This window comes from Lynx canadensis, chromosome C1 (genome assembly GCF_007474595.2).
Source record: "Lynx canadensis isolate LIC74 chromosome C1, mLynCan4.pri.v2, whole genome shotgun sequence".
Taxonomy (NCBI): domain Eukaryota; kingdom Metazoa; phylum Chordata; class Mammalia; order Carnivora; family Felidae; genus Lynx; species Lynx canadensis.
The window spans coordinates 156,564,742-156,580,951 of record NC_044310.1 but is presented as its reverse complement, the minus strand read 5'-3'; the positions used below and the strand labels follow the sequence as shown (position 1 = coordinate 156,580,951).

General features: G+C 39.6%; 1 protein-coding gene across 2 annotated transcripts in view; it reads left to right on the top strand.

Annotated features, from left to right (window-relative positions):
- STK39 (serine/threonine kinase 39) overlaps positions 1-16,210 on the top strand; it is a 315,140-nt gene that overhangs the window by 282,516 nt on the left and 16,414 nt on the right. The window lies entirely within an intron of this gene.

The following is a 16,210-nucleotide window of genomic DNA, read 5'->3' as shown; positions in this document are numbered from 1 at the left end:
ATAAATTCTTACTTTCATCTCAGGTGAACGTTGGATATGCTTGGCAAGCCTGACTTTCAAGTTGAGCCATTCTTCACACAGTATTTTTAGTTTTTTACTTTCTTCATCTTCATGCTAAAGAGGAGTTAAGCTCTAAACATACTGGTATGCCATCTCCACCAGCTAAATAAAGCTACAGTTTCATTGTTTATACCACTTCACTGCTTTCAAAATGAGCAATCGTAACATAATGATTATTGAACCCTTCCATTACCACACTGTGGTCCAGTTCATACAAATCTACCTTAAACACAGTACAGGAAATTCAGGACCAACATATTAATTTTATGATTAAGGTTATTTATTTTGAGAGAGAGAAAACAGAATGTGGGAGGAGGGAGGGGCAGAGAGAGAATCCCAAACAGGCTCCGTGCTGTCAGTGTGGAGTGGGACACAGGGCTGGAACCCAGGAACCGTGAGATCATGACCTGAGCCGAAACCCAGAGTTGGACGCTCAACCACCCGAGCCACCCAGGCACCCCTATGATTATATTTTAAAGGACAGATTCAATACCTGTCAGTTTAGCCATTCCAAACTGTTTCAGATTTTCTCATATGCCAAGATAATACTAAAGAACTGGAATTTCCCTGAGCCATAAGGAGAATGGCAAGCGAATTTATTGTTTTTTTATTTCCCATCATTCTTTTTAGATACAAATAATGCTAATACTCAAATCTTTTTGAAATTTTTGTCTCAAAGGCTGGTTGCTTATGGTACCTGTAACATTCCTAAAATCTCTTCTGACTACTGCTTTTTCTCACCATCTAACTAATCTAGCTTGGTGAAATACAGGGAAATGGTATATAATATACTCGATTTCCCCTTTTCCTCTAATATTGTATTTATCATTTGCACTTTCTTTTTTAATATGTCAGAATGGCCAGTGTCTGATTAATTCTAGTATAGTTAACGTACAGTGTTATATTAGTTTCAGGTGTACACTATAGTGATTCAACACTTCCATACAACACCTGGTGCTCATCACAAGTCACTCCTTAATCCCCATCACCTGTTTCATCCCTCCCACCCACCCCCACTTCCCCTCTGGTAACCAGCCATCAGTTTGTTCTCTATAGATAAGAGTCTGTTTCTTGGTTTGTCTCTCTCTCTCTATTTTTTCCTATGCTTATTTGTTTTGTTCTTAAATCCCACATATGAATGAAAGCATATGCATTTGTCTTTCTCTAATTTCACTTAGCATTATATTCTGTAGCGCCATCCATGTTGTTGCAAATGACAAGATTTCATTCTTTTTATGGCTGAGGAATATTCTATTGTATATGTATACCACAGCTTCTTTATCCATTCATTAATCAATGGATGCTTGGGCTGCTTGCATTGTACATAATGTTGCCATAAACATCGGGGTGCATGTATTCCTTTGAATTAATGTTTTTGTATTCTTTGGGTAAATACCCAGTAGGGTGATTACTAGAATCATAGGGTAGTTCTATTTTTAACTTTGTAAGGACCCTCCATACTGTTTTCCACAGCGGCTGCACCAGTTGGCATTCCCACCAGCAGTGCAAGAGGGTTCCCATTTCTCCACATCCTTGCCAACACCTACTGTTTCTTGTGTTTTTGATTTTAGTCATCCTGACAGGTGTGATGTAATATCTTATTGTGGTTTTGATTTGCATTTCCCTGATGATGAGTGATGATGAACATCTTTTCATTTGTCTTTTGGCCTCCTGGATGTCTTCTTTGGAGAAATGTCTGTTCAATGTCTTCTGCCCATTTTTCATTTGGTTATTTGGGTTTTGGGTGTTGAGTTGTATAAGTTCTTTATATATTTTGGATACCAAGCCTTTATCAGATATATCATTTGCAAATACTTTCTCCCATTCAGTAGGTTGCCTTTTAGTTTTGTTGTTTCCTTCACTATGCAAAACCTTTTTATTTTGACATAGTCCCAGTAGTTTATTTTTGCTTTTATTTCTCTTGCTTTAGGAGACATATCTAGAAAAATGTTAAAGCCAATATCAGAAATATTACTGCTTGTGTCATCTTCTAGGATTTTTATGGTCTCAGATCTCCCATCTAGATCTTTCGTCCATTTTTTAAAAAATGTTTATTACTTTTGAGTGAGAGAGTGTGTGCATGCATGCTCGTGAGTGGGGAAGGGGCAGAGAGAGAGGGAGACAGAGGAACCAAAGTGGCGTTTATGCTGACATCAGGAAGCCCAATGTGGGGCTCCAAATCACAAACCATGAGATCATGACCTGAACTGAAGTCAGACGCTTAGCCAAATGAGCCTCCCAGGCTCCCCAATCTTTAATCTATTTTTCAGAAAGTGGTCCAGCATGTAGCTGACCAGTTTTTTCAACACCATTTGTTGAAGAGACTGTCTTTTTCCCAGTGGATATTCTTTCCTGCTTTGTCGAAGATTACTTGACCATATAATTGTGGGTTTATTTCTGGGTTCTCTGTTCATTAATCTACATATCTATTTTTGTGCCAGGACCATATTGTTTTTATTACTACAGCTTTATAATATAACTTGAAGTCTGGAACTGTGATACCTCCAGCTTGGCTTTTGAAAAAGTGTTTTTGGCTATTCGGGGTCTTTTGTGGTCCCATATAAATTTTAGGGTTTTTTTTGTTCTCATTCTGTGAAAAATACTGTTGACATTTTGATAGGGATTGCATTAAATCTGTACATTGCTTTGCGTAGGATAGACATTTTAACAGTGTTTACTTCCAGTCCAGTCCATGAATGCATGGAATATCTCTCCATTTCTTTGTGTCACGTTCAATTTATTTCATCAGTGTTTTATAGTTTTCAGAGCACAGGTCTTTTACCTCTTTTGTTAGGTTTATTCCTAGGCATCTTACTATTTTTGGTGCAGCTGTAAATGGGATTTTTTTTTCATAATTCCTCTTTCTGCTGCTTCATTGTTAGTGTATAGAAATGCAACAGATTTCTGCACATTGAGTTTGTGTCTGGTGATTTCACTAAATTCATTTATCAGTTCTGCAGTTTTTTGGGGAGTCTTTTGGGTTTTCTATACATAGTATCCTGTCATCTGCAAATAGTGGAAGTTTTCCTTCTTCCTTACCAGGTTGGGTACCTTTTATTTCTTCTTCTTGTCTGATTGCTGTGGTTAGGGATTCCAGCACTGTGTTGAATAAAAGTGGTGAGAGTGGGGTCCTTCTCTTGTTCCTGACCTTAGGGGTAATGCTCTCAGTTTTTCCCCATCGAGGATAAATTTCGCTGTGGGTCTTTCATGTATCGCCTTTATTATGTTGAGGTATATTCCCTCTAAACCTACTTTGCTGAAAGCGATTATCATGAATGAATGATGTACTTTGGTCAAATGCTTTTTCTTTGTCTATTGAAATGATCATACAGTTTTTATCCTTTCTCTTATTGACGTGATGTATCATGTTGACTGATTAGTGAATATTGAGCCACTCTTCCATCTTGAGGATAAATTGCATTTGATCATGGTGAATGTTTGTTTTTGTTGTTTTTTTTTTTTAATTGTTGGATTTGGTTTGCTAGTATTTTGTTGAGGATTTTTGCATTGATGTCCATGAGAGTTATTGGCCTGTAATTCTCTTCTTTTGTAGTATCTTTATCTCGTTTTGGTATCAGGGTGATATTGAACTCATAGAATGAATTTGGAAGCTTCCTTCTATTTTTTGGAATAGTTTGAGAAGAAAAAGTATTAAGTCTTCTTTAAATTTTTGGTAGAATTCACTGGTGAAGTTGTCTCATCCTGGACTTTGGTTTATTGGGAGGTTTTTGATTGCTGATTTAATCTCACTGCTGGTAATCAGTCTGTTCAATTTTTTGTTTCCTCCTGCTTTATTTTTGGTATTTTATATGTTTCTTGGAATTTATCCATTTCTAGTAGGTTGTCCAATTTGTGGGCATATACTTTTTCATAATGTTCTCTTAGAATTGTTTGTATTTCTGTGGTATTATTATTTCTCCTTTTTCATTAGTGGTTTTGTTTATTTGAATCCTTTCACTCTCTCACTCTCTCTTATTTTTTTTTTTGATGACTCAGTCTAGCAGTTTAGCAATCTCGTTGATGTTTTCAAAGAATCAGCTCCTGATTTCATCAATCTGTTCTATTGTTTTTGTTTTTGTTTTGTTTTTGTTGTTGCTGTTTCTATATCATTTATTTGTGTTTTTTTTCTATTATTTCCTTCCTTCTGCTAGTTTTAAGTTTTGTTTGTTGTTCTTTTTCTTGCACCGTTAGGTATAAGGTTAGGTTGTTTGTTTGTTTTTTTAATATTAAATCTGTTGTCAAATTGACAATAAATTTATTGTCAAATTGGTTTGCATGCAACACCCAGTGCTCATCCCAACAGGTGGCCTCCTCACTGCGCATCACCCACCCTCCCCTTCCTCCTACCCCTCATTAACCCTCAGTTTATTCACAGTTTTTAAGAGTCTCTTATGGTTTGGCTCGCTCCCTCTCTAACCTTTTTTTTTTTTTCCTTCCCCTCCCCCATGGTCTTCTGTTAAGTTTCTCAGGATCCACATAAGAGTGAAAATATATGGTATCTGTCTTTCTCTGTATGACTTATTTCACTTAGCATAACATTCTCCAGTTCCATCCATGTTGCAGCAAAAGGCCATACTTCATTCTTTCTCATTGCCAAGTAGTATTCAATTGTGTATATAAACCACAATTTCTTTATCCATTTATCAGTTGATGGACATTTAGGCACTTCCCATGATTTGGCTGTTGTTGAAAGTGCTGCTATAAACATTGGGGTACGAGTGCCCCTATGCATCAGCACTCCTGTATCCCTGGGGTAAATTCCTAGCAGTGCTCTTACTGGGTCATAGGATAGATCTATTTTTAATTTTTTGAGGAACCTCCACACTGTTTTCCAGAGTGGCTGCACCAGTTTGCATTCCCACCAAGAGTGCAAGAGGGTTCCCGTTTCTCCACATCCTTTCCAGCATCTATAGTCTCCTGATTTGTTCATTTTAGCCACTCTGACTGGCATGAGGTGGTATCTCAGTGTGGTTTTGATTTGTATTTCCCTGATGAGGAGTGATGTTGAGCAGCTTTTCATGTGCCTGTTGGCCATCTGGATGACTTCTTTAGAGAAGTGTCTATTCATGTTTTCTGCTCATTTCTTCACTGGATTATTTGTTTCTCAGGTGTGGAGTTTGGTGAGTTCTTTATAGATTTTGGATACTAGCCCTTTGTCCGATATGTCATTTGCAAATATCTTTTCCCATTCTGTTGGTTGCCTTTTAGTTTTGTTGATTGTTTCCTGTGCAGTGCAGAAGCTTTTTATCTTCATGAGGTCCCAGTAGTGCATTTTTTGCTTTTAATTCCCTCGCCTTTGGAGATGTGTCAAGTAAGAAATGTCTGCGGCTGAGGTCAGAGAGGTTTTTTCCTGCTTTCTCCTCTAGGGTTTTGATGGTTTCCTGTCTCACATTCAGGTCCTTTATCCATTTTCAGTTTATTTTTGTGAATGGTGTAGGAAAGTGGTCTACTTTCATTGTTCTGCATGTTGCTGTCCCGTTCTCCCAGCACCATTTGTTAAAGAGACTGTCTTTTTTCCATTGGGTATTCTTTCCTGCTTTGTCAAAGATTAGTTGGCCATACTTTTGTGGGTCCAATTCTGGAGTCTCTATTCTATTCCATTGGTCTATGTGTCTGTTTTTGTGCCAGTACCATGCTGTCTTGATGATTACAGCTTTGTAGTAGAGGCTAAAGTCTGGGATTGTGATGCCTCCCGCTTTGGTCTTCTTCTTCAATATTACTTTGGCTATTCGGGGTCTTTTGTGGTTCCATATGATTTTAGGATTGCTTGTTCTAGTTTTGAGAAGAATGCAGGTGCAATTTTGATTGGGATTGCATTGAATGTGTAGATTGCTTTGGGTAGTATTAACATTTTAACAATATTTATTCTTCCAGTCCATGAGCACGGAATGTTTTTCCATTTCTTAGTATCTTCTTCAATTTCCTTCATAAGCTTTCTATAGTTTTCAGCATAAAGATCTTTTACATCCTTGGTTAGGTTTATTCCTAGGTATTTTATGCTTCTTGGTGCAATTGTGAATGGGATCAGTTTCTTTATTTGTCTTTCTGTTGCTTCATTATTAGTGTATAAGAATGCAACTGATTTCTGTACATTGATTTTGTATCCTGCAACTTTGCTGAATTCACGTATCAGTTCTAGTAGACTTTTGGTGGAGTCTGTCGGGTTTTCCATGTATAAAATATCATGTCATCTGCAAAGCGTGAAAGCTTGACTTCATCTTTGCCAATTTTGATGCCTTTGATTTCCTTTTGTTGTCTGATTGCTGATGCTAGCACTTCCAACACTATGTGAAACAACAGCGGTGAGAGTGGACGTCCCTGTCGTGTTCCTGATCTCAGGGGAACAGCTCTCAGTTTTTCCCCATTGAGGATGATATTAGCTGTGGGCTTTTAATAAATGGCTTCTATGATGTTTAAGTATGTTCCTTCTATCCCGACTTTTTCGAGGGTTTTTATTAAGAAGGGGTGCTGAATTTTGTCAAATGCTTTTTCTGCATCGGTTGACACGATCATATGGTTCTTATCTTTTCTTTTATTAATGTGATGTATCACGTTGATTGATTTGCGAATGTTGAACCAGCCCTGCAGCCCAGGAATGAATCCCACTTGATCATGGTGAATAATTCTTTTTATATGCTGTTGAATTCAATTTGCTAGTATCTTATTGAGAATTTTTACATCCATATTCATCAGGGATATTGGCCTGTAGATCTCTTTTTTTGCTGGGTCTCTGGTTTAGGAATCAAAGTAATGCTGGCTTCATAGAATGAGTCTGGAAGTTTTCCTTCCCTTTCTATTTCTTGGAATAGCTTGAGAACAGGAATAGTGTCCTGTTCTATTATCTCTGCTTTAAATGTCTGGTAGAATTCCCCAGGGAAGCCATCTGGTCCTGGACTCTTATTTGTTGGGAGATTTTTGATGACTGATTCAATTTCTTCACTGGTTATGGGTCTGTTCAAGCTTTCTATTTCCTCCTGATTGAGTTTTGGAAGTGTGTGAGTGCTTAGGAATTTTTCCATTTCTTCCAGATTGTCCAGTTTGTTGGCATATAATTTTTCATAGTATTCCCTGATAATTTGCTTGTATTTCTGAGGGATTGGTTGTAATAATTCCACTTTCATTCATGATTTTACCTATTTGAGTCATCTCCCTTTTCTTTTTGAGAAGCCTGGCTAGAGGTTTATCAATTTTGTTTATTTTTTCAAAAAACCAACTCTTGGTTTCGTTGATCTGCTCTACAGTTTTTTTAGATCCTATATTGTTTATTTCTGCTCTGATCTTTATTATATCTCTTCTTCTGCTGGGTTTGGGGTGTCTTTGCTGTTCTGCTTCTATTTCCTTTATGTGCTGTTAGATTTTGTATTTGGGACTTTTCTTGTTTCTTGAGATAGGCATGGATTGCAATGTATTCTCCTCTCCGGACTGCCTTCGCTGCATCTCAAAGCATTTGGATTATCGTATTTTCATTTTCATTTGTTTCCATGTATTTTTTAATTTCTTCTCTAATTGCCTGGTTGACCCACTCATTCTTTAGTAGGGTGTTCTTTAACCTCCATTCCATGCTTTTGGAGGTTTTCTAGACTTTTTCCTGTGGTTGATTTCAAGTTTCATAGCATTGTGGTCTGAAAGTGTGCATGGTATGGTCTCAATTCTTGTATACTTATTAAGGGCTGTTTTGTGACCCAGTATGTGATCTATCTTGGAGAATGTTCCATGTGCACTCAAGACGAAAGTGTATTCTGTCGCTTTGGGATGCAGAGTTCTAAATATATCTGTCAAGTCCATCTGATCCAATGTATCATTCAGGGCCCTGGTTTCTTTATTGATCCTGTGTCTAGATGATCTGTCCATTGTTGTAAGTGGGGTATTAAAGTCCCCTGCAATTACCACATTCTTATCAATAAGGTTGCTTATGTTTGTGATTAATTGTTTTATATATCTGGGGGCTCCTCTATTCGGCACATAGACATTTATAATTGTTAGCTCTTCCTGGTGGATAGACCCTGTAATTATTATATAATGCCCTTCTTCATCTCTTGTTACAGCCTTTAATTTAAAGTCTAGGTTGTCTGATATAAGTATGGCTACTCCAGCTTTCTTTTGACTTCCAGTAGCATGATAGATAGTTCTCCATCCCCTCACTTTCAATCTGAAGGTGTCCTCAGGTCTAAAATGAGTCTTTTGTAGACAGCAAATAGATGGGTCTTATTTTTTTTATCCATTCTGATACCCTTTGTCTTTTGGTTGGAGCATTTAGTCCATTTACATTCAGTGTTATTATTGAAAGATATGGGTTTACCTTGTAGTAAGGTCTCTGGTACTTTGTGGTCCTTGCAAAATTTCACTCATAGAATCCCCCCTTAGGATCTCTTGTAGGGCTGGCTTAGTGGTGATGAATTCCTTCAGTTTTTGTTTGTTTGGGAAAACCTTTATCCTTCTATTCTGAATGACAGATTTGCTGGATAAAGGATTCTCGGCTGCATATTTTTTCTGTTTGTCACATTGAAGATTTCCTGCCATTCCTTTCTGGCTTGCCAAGTTTCAGTAGATAGGTCTGCCACAACTCCTATGGGTCTCCCTTTGTAAGTTAGAGCCTGTTTATGCCTAGCTGCTTTCAGAATTTTCTCTTTATCCTTGTTTTTTGCCAGTTTCACTATGATATGTCATGCAGAATATCAATTCAGGTTACGTCTGAAGGTAGTTCTCTGTGCCTCTTGGATTTCAATGCCTTTTTCCTTCCCCAGATCAGGGAAGTTCTCAGCTATGATTTGTTCAAGTACACCTTCAGCCCCTTTCTCTCTCTCTTCTTCTTCTGGAATTCTTATGATACGGATATTGTTCCATTTGATTGCATCACTTAGTTCTCTAATTCTCCCCTCATACTCCTGGATTTTTTTTATCTCTCTTTTTCATAGCTTCCTCTTTTTCTATAATTTTATCTTCTAATTCACTGATTCTCTCCTCTGCCTCTTCAATCCGTGCTATGGCCATCTCCATTTTATTTTGCACCTCATCTGTAGCATTTTTAGCTCCTCATGACCATTTCTTAGTCCCTTGATCTCTGTAGCAATAGATTCTCTGCTGTCTTCTATGCTTTTTTCAATCCCAGTGATTAATTTTATGAATATTATTCTAAATTCTTGTTCCGTTATATATATTGCTTAAATCATTTTTGATCAGTTCATTAGCTGTCACTACTTCCTGGAGTTTCTTCTGAGGAGAATTCTTCCGTTCCATCATTTTGGATAGTCCCTGGAGTGGTGCAGAACTACAGGGCACTTCCCCTGTGCTGTCCGGAGTAACTTGTTTTGGTGAGCGGGGCCGCAGTCAGACCCGATGTCTGTCCCCAGACCACTGCTGGGGCCACAGTCAGACGGGTGTGTACCTTGTCTTCCCCTCTCCCAGGGGCAGGACTCACTGTGGAGTGGTGTGGGCCCTGTCTGGGCTACTTGCAGACTGCCAGGCTTGTGTTGCTGCTTCGATGGGATCTGGCCAATTAGCTGGGGTGGATCCACAAGGTGCACAGGGATAGGAGGGGCAGGCTTAGCTCGCTTTGCCATAGGCAGTCCCCCGCGGGAGGGGCCCTGCAGCACCAGGAGGGAGGCCCTGCAGACCCGTCGCAGGGATGGATACACAGAAACACATTGTTGGGCGTTTGTGCGGTGCAAGCAAGTTCGGTGAAGGGAACTGGTTCCCTTTGGAATTTCGTCTGGGGATGGGAGAGGGAGATGGCACTTGCCAGTGCCTTTGTTCCCCCTCCGAGCTGAGCTCTGTCTTCCGGGGCTCAACAACTCTCCCTCTCAGTGACCTCTCGCCCTCCCCGCTCTGAGAGCAGAGCTGTTGCCTTACAACATTCCAGATGTTAAGTCCCGCTGGCTGTCAGAACACACGGTGTCTGGCCCCTCAGCTTTTGCAAGGGGCTCTGCCTTGCTGGTCGGGCTGCCCCTCTGCTGCCCTGGCTCCCTCCCACCTGTCCCTGTAGTATGTACCGCCTCTCCGCCCTTCCTACCCTCTTCCGTGGGCCTCTTGTCTACACTTGGCTCTGGAGAGTCTGTTCTGCTAGTTTTCTGGCGGTTTTCTGGGTTATTTAGGCAGGTGTGGGTGAAATCTAAGTGATCAGCAGGACGCAGTGAGCCCAGTGTCCTCCTACGCCACCATCTTCCCCTCTGTCTATCAGGTTAGGTTGTTCATTTGTGGTTTTTCTTGCTTCTTCCTGAAGTAGGCTGTATTGCTATAAACTTCCCTCTTAGAACCGTTTTGGCTGCATCCCAAAGGTTTTAGACCATTTTCATTTGTTTCCATATGCTTTTTGATTTCTTCCTTGATTTCTTGGTTGACTCATTGATGGTTTAATAGCATCATGACATCATTGAGTCATTGACTCATTGATGGTTAATGTTATTTAACCTCCATTTGTTTGTGATCTTTCCAGATTGTTGCATGTGGTTTATTTCTAGTTTCATAGTGTTAAGGTCAGAAAAGATACATGGTATGACTTCAGTATTTTTTAATTTGTTGAGGCTTGTTTTTTGGCCTAATATGTGATCTGTTCTGGAGAATGTTTTATGTGCATTTGAGAAGAATGTGTATTCTGCTGATTTAGGGTGGAATGTTCTGAATATATCTGTTAAATCCACATGGTCCAGTGTGTCATTCAAAGCCACTGTGTCCTTACTGATTTTCTGTTTGGATGATCTGTCCATTGATGTAAGTGGGGTATTAGAAGTTCCCTACTGTTATTGTATTGCTATCAATTAATTCCTTAATGTTTGTTATTAACTCTTTTTATGTATTTTGGTGTTCTCATGTTGGGTGCATTCATATTTACATTGTTATATCCTCTTGTTGGATTGTCACGTTTATTATATAGCATCCTTCTTTGTCTCTTTTTACAGACTTGGTTTTAAGTCTATTTTGTCCAATATAAGTATTGCTGCTCTGGATTTTTTTGACATCCATTTGCATGATAAATGTTTCTGTATCACCTCACTTTCAATCTGTAGGTGTCTTTAGGTCTGAAATGAGTCTCTTATAGGCAGCATATAGATGAGTCTTGTTTATTTATCCATTCTGTCACCCTATTTCATTCTGTTGGAGCATTAGTCCATTTATATTCAAAGTAATTTTGATAAATGTATATTTATTGCTATTTTGTTACTCATTTTGTGGTTGTTTTTTAGTTTTTCTCTGATCCTTTTATCTTTTTCTCTGCTTCATGGTTTGCTGGTTTTCTTGAGTGATATACTTGGATTCCTTGCACTTCATTTTTTTTTTTTTTTTTTTGGCATATCTCTAACTTTATTTTTGATTTGTGGTTCCCATTTGGTTAATATATAACATCTTCTGAATATAACAGTCTACATTAAGCTGATAGCTGCTTAATTTTGAACTCATTCTTTAACCCTCTCCTCTCCACATTTCACATATTTGATATCATATTTTACATCTTTTTATTTTGTGTTTCTCTTTCATTTATAAATTTAAACATAGAAATTTCTTCTAAGATGGTTGTACCATATTTGTCCATGGATTTTAGTCTTAAGGTTTCCAAGGGGAATTCTTAAAGAGGGACAAAGTAAGAGTCATCAGCCAACAATTATCCCAGCAGATGGGAGAACATTAGCCTCATTCCTAAAGAGAAGATGTGGGCTGCACACCAAGTATTCACTGTAGTCCACTGCTTATACTGCTGGGATCCACCTGGGAATAGTTCCTCCGGGTTGGTTTCTTTTCCTGGGGAGAGCTGTAAGAGGGGAGGTTAGTGGTATGACTTAGTCCTCGTTGCTGCAGATAGTCGTGAGGCCACACTGATGCTCACCATGTCCGTCCTCTACTTACCATTGTAGATTTCCTTGTTGGGGCAACCACCTGTGCCAGTCTGGGTGGCTTACCTGTGGAGTGACCTACTCTCATCTCTTGAAAAACAATGAAAAATAGCCAATTTTGTCAGTTCCTTATAGATGGAATGGGTTGGAGGTAGTAAATGAAAAGAAGTAAACAATCTGAAACAAGAGGCAAAACTGTTGGAGAAGACTCATCTGACTGCTGGGTAGAGGCTGAGCCATTGAGAGACGAGGATGGAAACAGAGAGATATGAGGCTATTGTATGAGTCTAGACAAGAGACAGTGGCAGCTGTACTTGGGTAGCGGCAGTGGAGGTGGTAAGAAGTCATTAGTCTCTCTAAATGCGGGTATATTTCAAAGATAAACCTTTTGCCAAGGTGAGTAAGATTTTGTCTGGGTTATCAAAAAATATGAATCCACTGGGGAAACGAGATTTATAATGGATTGTTTTAGCATAATGATGAGAGTAGTGGTAGATACCTAGAGGAGGGGGTGGTTATGGAGCCCTACCTAGGAAAATCTAAGGTAGGAAAAGGCAGAATATGAACTGAAGAGGTAGGTTGGGCCACACCGTGGAGGGTCTCATAGACCGAATTAAAAACTTGGACCTAAGGAGGTAGCACATTCCAATTTATGACTTAGATTCTCCAAGTAACTCTGGTGAGTGTAAGAGGGCTCATGGGTTAAGATTGAAAGCAAGGAAACCAGTTAAAATATGCATTTGTCCAGGGTAGAGATAGTAAGCTAATATTTGTCATGTACTTGCAATCCATCAAGCACTAGACACTGTATGTATATTAACTCAATCCCCAGAAGAACCTTATCAGACAGGGACTATTAATATCCACATTTTACAGATGCATAGACTCCAGCACAAAGAGGCTAAAGTAAACTTGCCCCAGTTCATAGAGCCATGTGGCTCTAAGCAGGAAGCAGGATTTGAACCCACACGCTCTGGCTGGAGAATGCGTGCACTTACGCACTGTGCTACACTCGTGTCCTTAAGATAAGAGCCCAGAGAGTTAGGGAAAATAGTAGGGTGAATCTCTTGTATTTTGTCCCAAACATAATAGTTAATTAGCTGTAATTTCACATTAGCGTTAACAGCAGTATCCATAAGATCCTCACCCTCCTATCATTTCCTTTCCTCCTTACTTAGAAGCTTGCATTCTCTTTTGGCATCTGTGTCTCTTTCTTGCTTTGCAATCTGATGCTGCCTTTCTGCAGCAACACAGGGTACAAAGCAGATGTTCAGGATGTGTCTTTGGATCAGACAGTATTGTGACATCAGGTAACCCAAGTCTGCGCTTTTGTCTTCTCTCAGAATTTCCTCCTAGGGGAGTGCCTCAGACTTGGTGTTCATTGGAGTGCTTTTCTCCACAGCTTTTGTTTGGGAATAGCTCAAATTAGATAAATTAACTCATGGCCACTGGAACATCAGTACTATAGGAGATTGTTGTGAAATACACTGGTACCTGGGGAGAAAAGTGTATGTTTCCACTAATCACCTGTAATGCAAACACAGACTGTAAACAGTCATTATGTAACTATTACTTTTTCTAACTGTCAAAATGTGGAGAATTTGAGTAGTACAAGGAGTTTATAGAGAAAACAGGGTCTGGAAAATGCTTGCCTTAGTTTGCCAAGTAAGTGTCGGCTCTGCTGCCTTACTTCTGATGGATTACCCCCAGGACAATCTTATTTCTTTCTCTTTTGGATTCAGGGAGGTACTGAACATCACCATCTTTTTCATGTGGTTGTTAATGATATTATTACAGTTTCATAAAGCACAATACCTACCGTACCTTAGGCCAAATGTTATTCAAAAAGAGCACATACAATTTGTAGTCCCTCTTCAAGCCTAAAGTATGACAGAGAGACACAAAAATAGCCAAGAAATAGATGGCTCCCACAAAGGTACCTTATAGCCGCAGTGGTAGGACAAGAGGGCCACAATCCGTGGTACCTCAGTGAGTGTTTTCCGTGTCCTCTGTGGTGAAGAAACAGAGCACTTGTGACTAAAGAGAAGGGATGAGGAGGTGGGCAGGGGTCTGCTCAAGGGAGAGAACACAGTCTGCATCAGAAACTAGGCGAATGGGTTCTATTGGGGAAAGCCAGGAAGGATTGGAGATAAGTTGATGGCCAGTGAGTAGGCAGGGTTCAGAAGCCCCATATTTTGAAGAAATCTAAAGCACCTTAAAACACGAAGTTCAATAATATCAGCACATACCTGAGAAGCTATAAAGTTAACCAGCCCTGTCCAACCCTTCCTTCTGAGCTCACATTCCAGGTAAGGAACATTTTTATTTTTGAAATCCAGGTGCACAGTCAGGAGAAGGGAGAAAACAGTGACACCCATCTTTTTAATGAGCATTGCTAGTGGAAGAGAAATTAGCATCACCTTGAATTTTATGTGATGTCAGTTAAATGAAGGTATTTTATAGCACTTTACAACAAATTAGAATCAACTAAATTGAAAATAAGCCTAGCAGGTGGGATAAGTAATCAGGTAAGTGGCCAGTTTTGCTATTTTTGCTTTGAGTTGAAGACAGAATTTGAATTTCTAATGTCCCCGAGGCATAGGGTTCACAATTGGGGAGCATGGCTTCTGGGATGATTGTTTAAGATGCTAGCATTTCAGCTCTGCCCTCTACTCTACAACTTGCTTAGCCATGTCCTGGGAGATGGGCCCCAGCACATGGGCGTGCACGCCAGAGAGAGGGCTGTGAATTAGTGGAGGACAGAGCGCTGCTTCTGGCAGAACACTACAGAGCAGACTGGAAATAGATGACCCAGAACAGGGTAGTAAATCATCCACATTAACTCAGGGCCTCTAATGAAACGACTGAAATTCATATGAAGACTTTATGGCCACTCATGAAATCAGCCCAAATCAGAGGGGCTATTAGAACACTTTTATGTTTTAAGAAAACGGTGGCTGTGCTCAGCTGCTGTAATTTGCAGTCAGAATGCCCTGACATCATAAATACTGGCTTTGGTGGACGGTGTTTCACAGCACAGCTTTTCACCCCATGAGGCAGTGTTTCTTGCGTGGATTACTAGATGATTGTAGCATCTGAAATACGTTCAGGAAACCGCTGAGGAGGCCAGAAGATGCTTGGCGCTGATACCTACATTGAGGTTGGTGGCCCAGGATATACCTGATGCTTGTGCAAGTTTGCATGTGGGGGCAAAAGAAAGAGGAGAAGATGTGAAAGGAGGGGAGTTCTCATAAATGAAACTTTGCAGTTCGCTCAGAGTGGACATGTTAAGGGCAACAAACGATAAAATGATGCTTGTAATTATGGTTTATAAAGAGAAATAGCCATATTGAGTATATAATTTTCATTTTTTCTCTTCTGCAGCCAATGAGTTAAATGAAATAACTAATCTGCAGAAAATCCATGTATCTATGTTGTTTTTAGTCCACCTTAGAGAAACATGAAATATGCAGATTTCTTTCTACTCTCCACTTGGACTTTCTACTTGAAACACTTTTCTCAAAATATATGTTATCTTTTTTTTTAATCTTAAAATTGTTACATAACTTTTCAGGTACCTAATTACTTAGCAACAGATAGCTTTCCACATGAAAAGTAAAAATGATAAACGGAACCTTCTTTAATTTCTTCCATAGTCATTTCTTTTTCTCTAACCAGCAGCCCTCACTTGATTTTCAACACTTTATACTTTATTTATTTTTTTAATTTTTTTTAATGTTTTTTATTTATTTTTGAGACAGAGAGAGACAGAGCATGAATGGGGGAGGGGCAGAGAGAGGGGAGACACAGAATCGGAAACAGGCTCCAGGCTCTGAGCCATCAGCCCAGAGCCCGACGCGGGGCTCGAACTCACGGACCGCGAGATCGTGACCTGAGCTGAAGTTGGACGCTTAACCGACTGAGCCACCCAGGCACCCCAACACTTTATACTTTAGATTTGGATATGAAAAGAGCAGGGTTTTAAATTTCCATCATCATTACCTTTTGATAATTCTGTACCCTAAACTGGAATGAGTACGCAGGAAAGGCTGACTTCTCTGCTAGAGTATCAAATATATGATGACACCGTGGAAAATGGGACGGGTCTCTGATGAATCTTGCTAATACTGAAAACATATCTTCGCTATTGATCCCCACACTGACAGCCTCTAGTGCTTGACCCTGTTCAGCCAACTTGGGTGTTGTTCCAGGTGGCACTTCACAGGTTTGACAGATCATCGTGCTCTGAAAGCATTAACACATGTGCCCGAGTCATAGAGGTTATCCACTGTATTTTGTTGCTTTGATAAAAATGGGTGCAGAGA